Source organism: Carcharhinus amblyrhynchos, chromosome 12 (genome assembly GCF_965287045.1).
Source record: "Carcharhinus amblyrhynchos chromosome 12, sCarAmb.v2.hapA, whole genome shotgun sequence".
Classification (NCBI taxonomy): domain Eukaryota; kingdom Metazoa; phylum Chordata; class Chondrichthyes; order Carcharhiniformes; family Carcharhinidae; genus Carcharhinus; species Carcharhinus amblyrhynchos.
Window position 1 is genome coordinate 74,484,344 of NC_137335.1, and position 16,684 is coordinate 74,501,027.

Here is a 16,684-nt window from a genome sequence, read left to right on the forward strand (position 1 = left end):
TTGAGGGATGGATGGAGAGATTAATGGAGGGAGGGATGGGATGGAGGGAGGGGTGGAGGAGGGATAGGAAGGATAGATGAAGGGAGGGATGAACAGAGGGAGAAATGGAGGAGGGATGGGTGAGTGGATGGAGGGACAGGTAGGAGGAATGGAGCAGGGGATGAATTGAGCGATGGATGAAGAAATGGATGGAGGGAGGGATGGAGGAAGGATGGATGAAGGGAAGGATGGAGGGAGGAGTGGAGAAGGATAGAGGGATAGATGAAGGGATGGATAGGAGAAGTGAATGGGGGGAGGATGGGTGGGTGGATGGAGGGAAGGAGAGAGGGGAATGAATGGAGGGATGGATGGAAAGATAGATGGAGGGAGGGATGGATGGAGGGATGGGTGGAGATCTTGAGGAGGGCGCAGAGAGAGTTACTTGGAAGGTACAAGGGATTAAGGATTTTGTTATGTGGACAGACTGGAGGAGCCAGTCTTGTTTTCCTTTAGAGCAGAAAAGGTTCAGAGTTCATTTCAGAGGGGCCTTCAAAATCATGAATCGTATTGATAGAGTAAATAGGAATGAAGGAGGTTTGGTAACCAGGAGGTTCAGATTTTATTGGGAAAAGAACCAGAGGTGACATGAGGAAACATTGTTTTACACAATGGGTTGCCGAGAATCTGGGATGCAGGGTCTGACATGGTGGTGAAAGAGACACAATAGTAACACACCAAAGGAGAATTGAATAGCTACTTGGGAAAGAAAGTAAGTAAGGTTCGTAGGGAAATATTGTTGTGGGACTAACTGGCTAAGTCTACTAAAGTGCTGTCACAGGCACCATGGGCCAAACGGCCTCATTCTCTTCTATATGATTGATTCTAAGATTCTATGACGGAAAGAATTAGAATTAAAAAGCGCCTTTCAAAACTTCAGGACATTGCAAAGCGTTTTGCAGTTGGTGAAATAGCTTTGAACTATAACCTGCTACTCTTCACAGTTGGACAGCGCTGTTGGAAATAAGATCAGTCAGTTTGCAGATGGCACCAACATTGGCTCAAAGGCTCAAAAAAGATAAAGGAGCGCAACCAAATGCCAAAAGCTTTAGACGCTGGGGGAGTGGGGCGCAACTGGCATTTAATGTAGATAAATACAGTCATGCTACATATGTTGGTCTGAGCCACTGAGTCCACAGGAAACGGTGCTGAAAGAGATTGAGAGAGAAGAAAGTTGGAGCTGCTGTTAGGCATCGATAAAGTAAAGTTTGTTTGTTGATCACAAGTAAGGCTTACATTAACGCTGCAATGAAGTTACTGTGAAAATCCCCTAGTCACCATACTCCAGTGCTTATTCGGGTCAATGCAATGTCTTTCAGACTGTGTGAGGAAACCGGAGCACCTGGAGGAAACCCACATAGACATGGGGAGAATGTGCAGACTCCGCACAGACAGTGACCCAAGCCAGGAATCGAACTTGGGTCCCTGGTGCTGCGAGTCAACAGAGCTGACCATCGTGCCACCCTGATAACATTACCAATGACGCACATCGAGGTACACACTCCAGACATGGGAGTCCATTGTAACAAGGCTTACTGTCATGTGTCATGTGTCATGTGTCATGTGGGAGGGGGCTGCAAAACCCTGAGAATGCCAGCGCCCCATCTTTGAAACGTTTGGATATCTGGGTCTGGGCATGTTTCTTAAATAAATGTTTGCTCCTATTAAAATATTTTGACTCTGCTCACAAGTATTCACCTTTATGTACCCCTTCTTCGCTGGCAATGGTTACAGGTTGGGCATCTGGTTTGGCAGGCTAACTGGAAGAATGGGTGACTGTATTTGGTAGCACTCACATGGGATCGGGGGTTGGGGAGGCTGTGTTGACCAATGCCTGGTTTCCATTTACTGTTTCACACGGTGATGTGTTCTGTATCTTTTCTTGATCTTTGTATTAGCTGGCGGGCCTCGCACATACTTTTTTATTCATTCGTGGGATATGGGCGTCGCTGGCTGGCCAGCATTTATTGCCCTTCCCTAGTTGCCCTTAAGAAGATGGTGGTGAGCTGCCTTCTTGAATCATTGCAATTCATGGGCTGTGGGTTGATCCACAATGCGGTTAGGGAGGGAATTCCAGGATTTTGACCCAGTGACTGTGAGGAACAGCGATATATTTCCAGGATGGTGAGTCGTTTGGAGGGGAACTTGCAGGTGGTGGTGTTCCTACTTATCTGCTGCCCTTGTTCTCCTAGATGGAAGTGATTGTGGGTTTGAAAGGTGCTGTCTAAGGATCTTTGGTGAATTGCTGCAGTGCATGTTGCAGATAGTACACACGCGTCGATGGTGGAGGGAGTGGATATTTGTAGATGTGGTGCTAATCAAGTGGGTTGCTTTGTCCTGGATAGTGTCAAGCTTTTTGAGTGTTGTTGGAGCTGGACCCATCCAGGCAGATGGGGAATATTCCATCACACTCCTGACCTGTAGATGGTGGATAGGCTTTGGGAAGTCAGGAGGTGAGTTACCCACCACAATATTCCTAGCCTCTGACCTGCTCTTGTAACCACTGTATTGATGTGGCGAGTCCAGTTGAGTTTCTAATCAATGGTAACTCCAAGGATGTTGACAGTGGAAGATTCAGTGATGGTAAAACCATTGAATGTTAAGAGGCAGTGGTTAGAGTGTCTCTTATTGGTGGTGGCCATTGCCTGGCATTTGTGTGGCGTGAATGATACTGGCTCCATTTAAGCTGTTGTGTGTTTATCTCCTCGACACCGTCTTGTTAATTGAGCATTTGCTTATCTGCCCTGATATCTCCTTGCATGGCATGGTGTCAAAAACATTTAGATTGATAACGCCTGCTGTGTAATGAAGACACTGTGTAAATACGAGTTGTTGCAATATGAGAATCTGTTCCTTCATCTCAACTTCGCTAAATCCATTTGAGCAGATTGTTTGCACATCACCAACAGTTACCTCTGGTAGTCATGTGATATATTTTTAGGGTACAAGTTAACACATGCTGGACAGTATTAAAAATCAGCTCTATACCATGACTCAGAAAAGACCTATATATAAATATCATCATAGGCTGGTGGCTTCCAGTGTGATCCAACAGCCTTGCTAGTGTATGTTTTTATATTGAGGTGATTGACTTGAGATTGTTTCGTTCACTGTTTAATCCAGTCTTAATGCCCCTTCCTTTTGCCACTGACAGAAAAGGTCAGCAGCCTTGCCCCAGACAGTTGTCAATGCACAGCTACTCATAGATGCCAAACATCGATCCAGCAAGGACATCCCAAATAATCTCGTCTTCCCTATTCAAGACGATGCCATGCCTAACCTCAGTTCTGGGGAAAACAGGTAAGAACAGGAGACAGGCCAGGATTCTCCGACCTCATCTGCCCCGCCAGCAAGAACTGAGAATTTGAAGCTCAGCCAAATCTCCACTCACTGTAGCGAGACTGGAGAATCCCAGCTGCGGGTAAGATCGGAGAATCCCAGCCTGGGCGAAGTCGGAGAATACCAGCAGCAGGCGAGGTCAGAGAATCCCAGCTGGGGGCGAGGTTGGAGAATCCCAACTGCGGGAGTGGTCGGAAAATCTGAGCCATGCTCGAGGTCACAGAATCCCAGCCATGGGCGAGGTCGGAGAATCCCAGCTGCGGGCAGGGTCGGAGAATCCCAGCAGCGAACAAGGTTGGAAAATCCCACCTGCAGGCGAGGTTGGAAGGTTGGAGAATTCCAGTCATGTGCGAGGTTGGAGAATCCCAGCTGTGGAAGAAGTTGGAGAATCCCAGCCATGGGCGAGGTCGGAGAATCCCAGTCACAGGAAAGGTCGGAGAATCCCAGCTGTGGGCGAGGTCGGAGAATCCCAGCCACAGGCAAGGTCGGAGAACCCCAGCAGTGGGTGAGGTCGGAGAATCCCAGCCACAGGCAAGGTCGGAGAATCCCAGCCGGAACCTGAGTATTCTCTTCTTAAAAAAATAGTGTTGAATTTCTATCACGGCTGCAAAGCGTTTTAGGGCCAATCACTGTTAGAATGTAGGAAATACAACAGCAAATTTATACCAAGTCAGGTCCCCCAACCAGCAATGTGAAAGGTAATCTGTCTCCTGAGTCATGTTAGCTGAGAGATAAACACTAGCCAGAAAAATATACAGATAAAGCATACCGATCATAGAGAAGGAAATGAGAGAGTGCAGAATGTAGTGTTACAGTCATTGCTAGGGTGTGTGGAAAGATCAATTTAATATCACGTAAGTCCATTCAAAAGACTGACAGCAGCAGGGAAGGAGCTGTTCTTGAGTCGGTTGATACGTGTCCTCAAACTTTGGTATCTTTTTCTCGACGGAAGAAGGTGGAAGAGAGAATGTCCGGGATGCGTGGGGTCCTTAATTATGCTGGCTGCTTTGCCAAAGCAGCGGGAACTGTAGACAGAGTCAATGGATGGGAGGCTGGTTTGCATGATGGAGTGCGCTACATTCACGAGCTTTTGTAGTTTTTTATGGTCTTGAGTAGAGCAGGAGCCATACCAAGCTGTGATACAACCAGAAAGAATGCTTTCTATGGTGCATCTATAAAAGTTGGTAAGAATCGTGGCTGGCATTCCAAATTTCCTTAGTCTTCTGAGAAAGTAGAGGCGTTGGTGGATTTTCTTAACTATAGTGTCAGCATGGGGAACCAGGACACATAATTAAGGACCCCACGCATCCCGGACATTCTCTCTTCCACCTTCTTCCGTTGAGAAAAAGATACCAAAGTTTGAGGACACGTTGTTGGTGATCTGGACATCTAAAAGCTTGAAGTTCTCGACCCTTTCTACTCCGTCCCCGTTGATGTCGACAGGGGCATGTTCTTTACTACCCTTCCTGAAATCAATGACAATCTCCTTCATTTTGTGTTGATATTGAGGGACAGATTATCATTGCTGCTCCAGTTCACCAGATTCTCTATCCCATTCCTGTGTTCTGTCTTGTCATTGTTTGAGATCCGATCCACTATGGTGGTGTCGTCAGCAAACTTGAAAATGGAGTTGGAGGGGAATTTGGCCACACAGTCATAGTCAAAGTTTGTCATTCAGGTCTGGATATTTACAGCTGCGGTTATGGATACGCTGTACCTTTTCAATGGCGTCCCTCTCTCTCTATTTTCTCTCTAAAACCACAGTTGACACTTAATAGAAGTACCTCACAAAGCATTATCCTGCTGTAAAGAAGGCAGCTTCTGATCTTAGGAATTATTCGTACCCACTCTTACTCACCTTTCTCACTGATTGGTCAAATATACCCAGTTACTAAAATCTGCACAGTTCTTCTGAAAACCACCGGCGCTATTTTTGTCAGCTGGCCCCAAACTTTGGATTCTTTGTCGAGCTGCACTGAATCCAGTTGTCAAAATAGGAAGGGCGATTGTTCAAAAAAGGCAAAAGGTTATTTCAACCATGTCAATAAGCCTTGAAACCTTGAGAAATTCCCCAAAGTCTTGGGTGTTCACACAATGCTAGTGCATCTAATGGCCGCTGCCTCCCTCTATCTATCAAGCTGTCAAAAGCTACGATGAAGAATAAATCTGAAACACTACCTGATAGTGAGATAAGAGGGTACAATTTAAAGTGGTTAAGGGTGAATGCTAGACTGACGTTTGGACTAAACGTTTGACAGAAGGAGTAATCTGTGCTTGGAACAGAATCCGGGAAACAGCAATAGAAGAGAAAGCCTTATCGTTAACGGGCAGATGGATATTTTGATGAGGGAATTGTCGGATCTGTCTGAAGGCATGAGTTAAGCAGGATTGTACACACTTCTGTATCTACCTTGGGATCTTTTGATGTGGCAGATGGGTTCAGCAGCAATCACAATTTGTTGACACTGTATGGTCAATGATGGGGAGACTGTGTCGTGCTTAAGCTACCAAATCCAGAGGGCTAATAATTCAGAGAATAGGAGTTCTAATTAAAGAAGCTGAAATGTGAAAATTTAAATTCTGATTGAAGAAGCCCCTTGCTAAGGACAACGGCTCAGGTAATCGTCTCAAGAGTATTCAGTCACAGCATGGGCAGCGGCATACTGGCCTCAGCACCATAAGATATAGGAGCAAAATTAGGCCATTCGGCCTATCAAGTCTGCTTCCATTCAATCACAGCTGATATGTTTCTCAACCCCATTCTCCCACCTTTTTCCCATAACCTTTGATCCTCTTACAAATCAAGAACCTATCAGCTCTGACAAAGACTTGAGAGTTGGCTCTATTCTATTCTATTCACAGATGCTGTCAGACCTGCTGAGATTTTCCAGCATTTTCTGTTTTTTTTTTCAGATTCCAGCACCCGCAAGTATTTTGCTTTCAAGACCCTATCTTTATCTCTGTCTTAAATACACTCAGTGGAACAAGCTGCCAGAGAGAGTAGTAGAGGCAGGTCCAATTTTGTCTTTTAAAAAGCATTTAGATAGTTACATGGATAAGATGGATGTAGAGGGATATGGGCCAAATGCAGGCAATTGGGATTAGTTTAGGGGTTTAAAAAAAAAGGGTGGCATGGACAAGTTGGGCTGAAGGGCCTGTTTCCATGCTGTAAATGTCAATGACTCTATGACCTGATGTCCACAGCATTCTGTGGCAATGAGTTCCACAGATCCACCACCCTCTGGCTGAAGAAATCCCTCTTCATCTCAGTTCTAAAGGGTCATCCCTTTACTCAGAGGCTAGAGCCCTCAGATCCCAGTCTCTTCTACTAACAGAAACATCTTCCTCACGTCCATTTTGTCCAGGCCTTTTTGTATTCTATAGGTTTCAAACGGTTCAAACAGGGGAACGAGATGGACTGCCTACCCTGTTGACCACCCTTCCTGGAAGTGTGGACAGATTGACCTTAGAATCATCGACTCGTACAATCCCTAAGGTGATGTGGAGCTGCTAGCGTTGGACTGGGATGGGAACAGTAAGAAGTTTCACAACATCAGGTTAAAGTCCAACGGGTTCATTTGGTAGCACGAGCTTTTGGAGCGCTGTTCCTTCATCAGGTGAGTCACTCACCTGATGGACTTTACCTGATGGACTTTACCTGATGGACTTTAACCTGGTGTTGTGAGATTACTTACAATCCCTACAGCGCAGGAGGGGACCAATCGGCCTACCGAGTCAGTGTCGACAACAATGCCACCCAGGCCCTATCCCACCTTCTATCGCCGCTAATCCCTCTGACACTGAGGGGCAATTTATCATGGCCAATCAACCTAATCTGAACATGGGATGTGGTCAGGTCTCAAGATTAGCTATCACCCTCTAATTTTTCAGTAACCAATACACTGTGTAGACACATGAGAAAGGTCGCACACACAGAGACTGACGAAGAGATGGGTTCGATCGTACTGGAAAGAGTCTGCTGGTTCATCATGCATGTTCTTCACGTGTAACCCGAGACAGTGAAACCCAAGACACTGAAAAATAACAGATGAGTCATTGTCAGCAATAAATTTATTGCCTTGTGGCCATTTGTCCCCGAGTAGCGACTCACCGCCAAGAATGAAAAGCAGAATTGACAGAACTCACCCGCAAACTGCCTACTCAAAACTGTTAAATGCCAAGGAGAGTGCTTTATTATAGGTCGCATCCAATTTCTGTGTGCTGGGTTTGATTATTAATTTTGAGATTTGTTTGGAGCTGAACTCTGATCTCTGTTGAATGAGCTTGCAGTGGCGTGTTCCCAATGGGCCTTCATTCTTCCATCATTAACAATGCATTGCGTTCCGCTGCCTTCTGCTCTTCTCTTCATCAAACCCAGCGGAGACCTGGCTCCGAGATTGTCATGTTCACCGATGCCCGACTGCTGAGTGATTTCCCAGGTGCGCTGCTTCGGCACAGGGTACGTTTCCAGCGATGCCAATCTGTAATGTGCCTGGCTCACAGTCTAAACTCCTGCAGGGGGTCTTGAGGCCACACGAGCAAAACATCGGCTCAGTGGCAAACTGCGCCACCTCAATTCAATTGCCAGAGTTTTCAAAGAACAAAGAACAACCCAGCACGGGAAACAGGCCCTTCGGCCCAACGAGCCCGCACCGCCGCATCACCCTACACCTATTCTACCCTGCGTGTCTATGAATAGAACCCCTAACTTAGCCAGATTCAGGGGAGAACAGTGTCAATTTGGTAAACCAATCAGCCTAAGAGCACATCTTTGGGGTGTGGGAGGAAACCGGAGCGCCTGGAGGAAACCCACGCAACCACAGGGAGAATGCACAAACTCCCACAGACACAGGCCCAAATCCATGTATCTGCACAGCTAGCAGCGCTAGTCACCGAGCTGTTGCGGCGCCCATCTACCGGTCCAGGATCAAGCACACACACCGACACGAAGTACTAGGCCACTCCCGGAACCTCCAAGAGCAGCCCACGCACGACCCACCATGTGCATGCCCCTCGTTTGACACGAGGTGGACCTCCACCTGCGGAATAAAAAGACAAAAAATGTTAACTTACAAGTCTGCACTTCCGGTGTCTCACGAGGATCTGACCTTATTTAATAGCCCCTACCATAACCCTCCATCCTCGTTTCACTCATGTGTCTGTCTAATTGAACTTTAAATGAGTCCAACGTTCCTGCCTCCACCACCCTACTTGGTAGCGCGTTCCATACCCCCACGACCCTCTGCGTAAAGAACCTTCCTCTCACATCCAAATTATACCTCTCCCCCCTCACCCTTAAATCATGACCTCTCGTGTTTGTACCCAGTCTAGGGAGCAGTCTCTCACTATTAACTCTATCTATTCCCTTCAGTATCTTATATACCTCTATCATGTACCCCCTCAATCTCTGTCTTTCCAAGGAGAAAAGTCCCAGTTTCTCCAACCTTTCCTCGTAACCCAGTCCCTCCATGCCAGGCAACATCCTGGTAAACCTCCTCTGCACCCTTTCCAGAGACTCCACGTCCTTCCGGTAGTAAGGTGACCAGAACTGGACGCAGTACTCCAAATGCGGTCTAACCAACATTCTGTACAACTGAAGCATTAGACGGCAGCTTTTATACTCTATACCCCTTCCTATAAAGGCTAGCATTCCATAAGCCTTCCTAACAACCTTCTCCACTTGTGTCGCAACCTTCATAGACCTGTGAACCTGCACTCCCAGGTCCCTCTGTATTTCTATACTCCTAATTTGTCTACCTTTAATCACATAGCTCCTCTCTGCATTATTCCTTCCAAAATGCATCACCTCGCATTTGTCAGGATTAAATTCCATCTGCCACCTATCTGCCCAATGCACCAACCTATCTATATCCTGTTGTATCACCTGACATTCCACCTCAGTATCCGCCAACCCTGCCATCTTGGTGTCATCCGCAAACTTGCTGATCACACCACTTACGCTCTCTTCCAAGTCGTTTATGTAGACTACAAAGAGGAGAGGTCCCAGTACTGAGCCCTGCGGCACACCACTGGTCACTGGCCTCCAGCCCAAAAAGGTCCCCTCCACAACTACCCTCTGCCTCCTATTGCCCAGCCAGTTCTCAATCCACCTAGCTACCTGACCTCGTATCCCATGCGCCTTAACCTTTTCTACCAGCCTACCATGAGGGACTTTGTCAAACGCCTTACTGAAATCCATATAGATGACATCAACGGCTCTCCCATCGTCAACCGTTTTTGTCACCTCCTCAAAGAATTCTACCAGATTCGTAAGGCAAGACCTCCCTCTAACAAAGCCATGTTGCGTATCCCTAATCAGATCGCAACGCTCCAAATGCTCATACACCCTACCCCTAAGTATTTTTTCCATTAATTTCCCTACCACCGATGTCAAACTCACCGGTCTATAATTTCCAGGGTTATCCCTACTACCTTTTTTAAATAGTGGTACCACATTTGCTACCCTCCAGTCTTCTGGGACATCACCTGTGTCCAAAGAAGGGACAAAGATTTGCGCCAGAGGCCCAGCAATTTCATCTTTCACCTCCCTAAGCAGCCTGGGATAAATACCATCAGGCCCCGGAGCTTTATCCGTCCTTACGCTACCTAAAAGCCCTAGCACTTCCTCCCTCGTAATAGATATTTCCTGCAACTGATCCTCAACTCCCTCCAAGAGACCGCACGCTACCGACCCCCTCTCCTTCGTGAATACCGATGCAAAGTATTCATTCAGGAGCTCCCCCATTCCCTCCAACTCAATACATATCTCCCCACTTTTGTCCCTAAGAGGACGAATTTTCCCTCTAACTACTCTCTTGCTCCTAATATAGGAATAAAATGCCTTTGGATTTTCCTTAATCCTACCAGCCAAAGCCATTTCATGCCCTCTCTTCGCCCTTCTAATTCCCCTTTTTAGCTCCCTCCTACTCTCTCTATATTCCTCCAGCGCACTCTCCGTACCCAGTTGTTTCGTCCTAACATACGCCTCCCTCTTCTTCCTGAACAAGTCTTCAATACCCCCTGTAATCCACGGCTTCCTAATCCTACCTTTCCCATCCTTCCGCTTAACCGGAACATACCTCTCCTGCAATATTTTCATTTTGCCCTTAAAAGCCTCCCACTTGCCAACCGTGGACTTGCCAGCTAACAGTCCCTCCCAATCAGTGTCCTGCAGCTCCCTCCTAATCTGGCTATAGCTGGCCTTTCCCCAGTTCAGCACACTCCCGTTCGGCCGACACTCGTCCCTATCCATTTTTATCCTAAAGTAGACGGACTTGTGGTCACTGTTAGCCACATGTTCGCCTACCTCTACCTCAACCACCTGCCCTGGCTCATTACCCAACACTAAATCCAGTATAGCCCCTCCCCTAGTCGGGCTAGTTACATACTGCTCTAGAGACCCTTCCAAAACACATTTCACAAACTCCTCTCCCTCCGTACCCTCAGCTCTAGGCCCCCTCCAATTCACTCCAGGAAGATTAAAGTCACCCACTACAACCACTCTATTCTTCCCTCACCTATCCAAAATGCCCCTGCAAATGCCTTCCTCCACTGACTTTGGGCTGTTGGGTGGCCTATAGTATACCCCTAGCATCGTAATCTCTCCCTTTTTATTCCTCAACTCCACCCACAGTGACTCAATCCCTATCTCTTCCATATTGTCCTCCCTCTGCACTACTGTGATGTTTTCCTTTACTAACAGCGCCACCCCTCCACCTCTCTTCAACCCTCCTCTGTCACACCTAAAACACTTGTACCCAGGAACATTCAGCTGCCAGTCCTGCCCTTCTCGTAACCACGTCTCCGTTACAGCCACCACATCTAACTTCCTCACAAACATCAAGGCCCTAAGCTCATCCGTTTTTCCTGTCACACTCCTAGCATTGAAACAGACACAGTTCAACCCACGAGTGTCCCTCGGAACCTCCTCCCTGATAATTTTCCTTTCACCCGACTCTCTCCTAGCCACATCCCCACCCCCCCTCCCTATTAGTTTAAACCATTCCTAAACACCCCAGCTAACCTCCCCGCTAAGACACTAGTTCCCCTCCCATTCTAATTCTCCCCACCCCTCCTGTACAGTTGCCCTTCTCTCCTAAATACCTCCCAGTGGTCCACAAAAGTAAAGCCCTCTACCCTACACCAATCCCTCAACCATGCATTCAGCTGCATGATCTCGTCATTCTTTGCCCTGCTGGTGCTAGGCAGCAACCCAGAGAGTGCCACCCTGGAGGTCCTACTCTTTAGTTTGGATCCCAACTCCCTAAATTGCCTACGGACCTCTACCCTACTCCTCCTTCCTATGTCCCCCTCCCCTACGTGTACTATGACCTCTGCCTGGGTCCCCTCCCCTTTCAAAATTCCCTCTACCCTTTCCGTTACGTCCTTTACCCCAGCTCCAGCGAGGCAGACCACCATCCTGGAGTCACGCCTCTGCCCACAGAACCTCCTATCAATACCTTGGACCCTCCCATCCTCTACCACTATCATTTCATTTACATTCTCTTAGTGCCGGCAGGAATCTAAGAAATTAGCTGATGCTTGCTTTGAAAATGGAGATCTCAGAAGGAGGCCACTTGGCCCATCGCACCTGTGCTGCCTCACATTGTCCCATTGGCCCACTTTCCCTCTCCTAGCCCTGTATCTATCCAATCTTTCAATCAAAGGTGCCACTTGAACCTGCTTCCCCCACCCACGTCTAAACAACTCACACCTCACCCCACACCACAACATCCCAAACCACTCAGGAGAGCTCAGGAGCAATTAGAATCATAGAAACCCTACGGTGCAGAAGTGGGCCATTTAGCCCATTGAGCCTGCACCAACCCAGCATCTCAGCAGGCTGACCCCTCTGCCCTATCCTCGTAATCCCATGTATTTACCCCACTAACCTCCCGAACCTACACATCTTGGGACACGGTAAGGAAATTTAGTATGGCCTATCCACCCTACGTGCACGTGTATGTCTGTGTGTACGCTTGTGAGTGGGAGAGTGTGTGTACATGTGTGTGAGTGTGTGTGTATATGTATTGTGCATGTGGAGAGTGTGAGAGAGCATGTGTGGGTGTGCATGTGCATATGCGTGTGTGCACGCGTGTGCATTATGCATGTGTGTGTGTGAGGGAGCATGTTTGTATGCGTGTGCGTATGAGAGTGTATGTGTCTGTGTGTGAGTGTGTGTATGTGTTCGTGAGAGAGTGCGTGTGTGTATGTGTATGTGAGTGTGTGTGTGAGTGTGTGTGTGAGAGAGTGTGTGTATGTGAGTATGTGTGTGTGTGAGAGAGAGAGTGTGTGTGAGTGTGTGCGTGTATGTGTGTGTGTGAGTGTGTGTGTGAGTGAGTCTGTTTGTGTGTATATGTATGTGTGTGAGTGAGTGTGTGTGAGTGAGTCTGTGTGTATATGTGTTTGTGTATATGCGTGTGAGTGAGTCTATGTGTGTGTATGTGAATGTATGTAAGTGTGTGTGAATGTGTGTGAGTGTGCATGTATGAGTGTGTGAGTGTTTGTGAGAGAGTGTGTGTGGATGTGTGTGTGAGTGAGTGAGTATGTGTGAGTGTGTATGGGTGAGTGTGTATGTGTGAGTGTGTATGGGTGAGTGTGTATGTGTGAGTGTGTATGGGTGAGTGTGTATGTGTGAGTGAGTATGTGTGAGTGTGTATGGGTGAGTGTGTATGTGTGAGTGTGTATGGGTGAGTGTGTATGTGTGAGTGAGTATGTGTGAGTGTGTGTGGGTGAGTGTGTATGTGTGAGTGTGTATGGGTGAGTGTGTATGTGTGAGTGAGTATGTGTGAGTGTGTGTGGGTGAGTGTGTATGGGTGAGTGTGTATGTGTGAGTGAGTATGTGTGAGTGTGTGTGGGTGAGTGTGTATGTGTGAGTGTGTATGGGTGAGTGTGTATGTGTGAGTGAGTATGTGTGAGTGTGTATGTGTGAGTGTGTATGGGTGAGTGTGTATGTGTGAGTGTGTATGGGTGAGTGTGTATGGGTGAGTGTGTGAGTGTGTATGTGTGAGTGTGTATGGGTGAGTGTGTATGGGTGAGTGTGTATGTGTGAGTGTGTATGGGTGAGTGAGTATGTGTGAGTGTGTATGGGTGAGTGAGTATGTCTGAGTGTGTATGGGTGTGTGTGTGGATGTGTGTATGGGTGAGTGTGTATGTGTGAGTGTGTATGGGTGAGTGTGTGCATGTGTGTGTGGGTGTGAGAACATGTGTCTGTTTTTTGCTTTATTCCATCTCCCCCCCTGCCCCACTGCCCGTCAACAAGCTAGTATGGCATGAGTGAAATGATTATGTCTAGAAGCAATTTATCTAGTGGGACCAATTGCCTTTAACATGACTGTAAATGTTAAGTACCAGGGGACTTTTAATCAACTGAAGCCAGTGTAGTGTAAATTTGATGAGGGACTTTCAGTTAGATCTGAGCCACTGCCACGCTTCTGCTCAGGGTGTTCCACCATTCTCAGCTTTCTCTCAGTTCAAGACCAGACAAATTCAATCTTTCGGAGACAGCTTATCTTAAAGCAAAGTTCAGAAACAATCATGGGATCTTGAGCAGTGTGTTCTGGGAAAATGGAGTTGATGCAGAACTTCTCTTGAGCATCGAGTTGCCAACAGCGCCAGAATTCCCATGGAATCTCCAGGAATGCAAACAGTGATGTTGCGAACGACTGGAAGGTAGAATAGCAAGACACACTTCCTTCCTAGTGAAGCTATGCTGCAATCCCTTAAAGGCTGACTACAGCAGCCTTATCTGCAAGATCAGGTATATGGAAAAGATTGTCCCATCGCGCTATTTCTAAGAAGAGTAGGTAAATTCTCCTCTGAAATCCTTGCTGATATGTTGGCCCCAACAAACATCTGAAATCAGATTTCTGGTCATTGTGACATTATTGTTGTGGGAGTTTGCTGTGCATAAATTGGCTGCTGTGTTCTTACATTAGCAACAATGATTAGACTTCAAATGTTGGCTGTGGCACCAATGGACTTCCCGAGGTTGCGAAAGGCGCTAAATAAATCCAAGTCTATTTTTTCATGATGCAGCAGGGATGGAGGAAAACTGGGCGAGAGGGAAAATCTCAGGATTGCACAATTCCCGCTTGTACCAAATACCTTTTCAAAATGAAGCAGTGTTGGCTGCGTAAGCCGGACATTAGGCATTCCTCTGGTTGGTGCCAGCCAGTGCCAAGGCAGCTTTGATGTGGCTGCCGTCACGTCACAGTCCGTGCCAAGTCAGAATGAGTTGGATTGAGCTGGAGGTGGGACCGAGAACCAGAGCTGTAGCTTTTTACGCTCTTTAATTCAGCTGTGGCTGCCAAGACCATTCCTTCTTCAAGTTAGCTTTGCGTGGTTTTGCTTTGTTGATTAGATAACATTTAAAGGAAGGGAACATATCACATTGGCATGGTCTTGCAACATCAAATGTATTCACAACTCCCCCAGAGCGGGAGAAGTATTAAATCTGCTACCTTCAGTGATAACTAGCACTGGTCCTGACTCCAGTACATTGCTTTGGGCAATTTGGCATCAGCTCCTGAGCACCAGTGCTACAAGACCAGGGCAAAACTTTAATTTTTTTATAATTCATTCATAGGACATGGGCATCACTGGCTGGCCAACACTTATTGCCCATCCTTAGCGGAGGGCAGTTGAGAGTCAACTACATTGCTGTAGCTCTAGTCACATGTAGGCCAGACCAGTAAGGGCGGCAGATTTCCTTCCCTAAATGACATTAGTGAACTGGACAGGTTTTTCTGACAATGATTTCGTTGTCACCAGTAAAATTCCAGATTTTTTTAAAATTTAAATTCCACCATCTGCCGAGGTGGGATTTGATCCGGGTCCCCAGACCTTTGGCTGGTTATCGATCACCTAAGTTTTTAAACTTGAAAATGAGAATGCCAGTGTAACACTGCCATTGTGAGACTGACTGCAGCTCACGCTTCAAAGCGTGGAAGCAGAGAGAGGCTGAATTTGTATAGCACCTTTCATGACTTTAGGATTTCCCCCTCCATCCCCCAGTACCAAAGACCTTCCATCCAGAAGGGAATGGCCGGAATTTTCCTGTCCCACCCGCCATGGGAATCAGAGCGGGCGAGGGGCAGACCGTGGAAAGGTCTGTTGACCTCAGGAGAGATTTTACGATTTTGGGATGAGTGAGGCCGTAAAGTCCCACCTAACACCTCCGGCAATGCCCAGATTTTGTGTTCCAGTCCCTGGAAAGAATTTGAACTGGGAGTGACAGGAATGCCATGTACCATTTAATCTTAGCTGTGGGTGCAGCAATATTCAATCTATTAAACATGCAGTTGTCATTAAGAATGCATGTGGTGTTGTACTCATTGGGACGTGCCTCTCTCCAGTCTCATCAAAACCAGAAGACACCAGCGTGCTTCAAGGTGCAATATAAAATCGAAGGTAGCAAGCATCATCAATGTTAATAGTGACACAAACGTTAGCAGAGTCGCCTAGGTGACGGTTTAACATTCTTGTTTACAGATAATTCAAGACACTTATTTCTGCTGTGAACTCATGCTGCTTGCTGTTAGTCAACAGTTCACCCCTGGCAACAAGGGCATCACCGAGACTGGAGTAACCTGGCCAGTCCACACCGAGTTCACCACTTGGATGAGAGATGTGTGAGACATCTATGAAAGAGCGGGTCACCTACAGGAGAGGACTAGCGCCAAATGGAGCATGGAATCAGCTCGTAATGTTACAATTTGCAGTAACAGATGGCGCTGCTTGCAATATGAAGGTGTACATAGGCCCAAGTTAGTTTTGGCACTGTCCCACAAACATATACAGGACGAAGCTGAAAGCTTAATTCTTCATCTCTTGGCCGTCTGTTATTCTTTAATGTAAAACGTGCCACATATTTTTTCACTTAACCAGCCGTGCTTTCAAGAATGGGCCAACATCTTACCGCAGGCTACAGGTGGATGGACAAGTTTACAGTGAGCAGCAGTAGATATCCAGAGACTCCAAGTTGTAAGGGATTTCTGACGATAATGTTCAGAAGTAAAATAGCACTGTGCTATTTTATTACTGGTTTCATTGGTTAGAACATTGAATACAGGAGCTGAGACGTCTTGTTGAAGTTGTACAGGACATTGGTAAGGCCACACTTGGAATACTATGTACAGTTCTGGTCACCTGATTATAGAAAGGATATTATTAAACTAGAAAGAGTGCAGAAAAGTTTTATTAGGAGGCTACTGGGACTTGATGGTTTGAGTTATAAGAAGAGGCTGGATAGACTGGGACTTTTTTCCTTGAAGAGGCTTAGTGATGATCTTATAGAGGTCTATAAAAT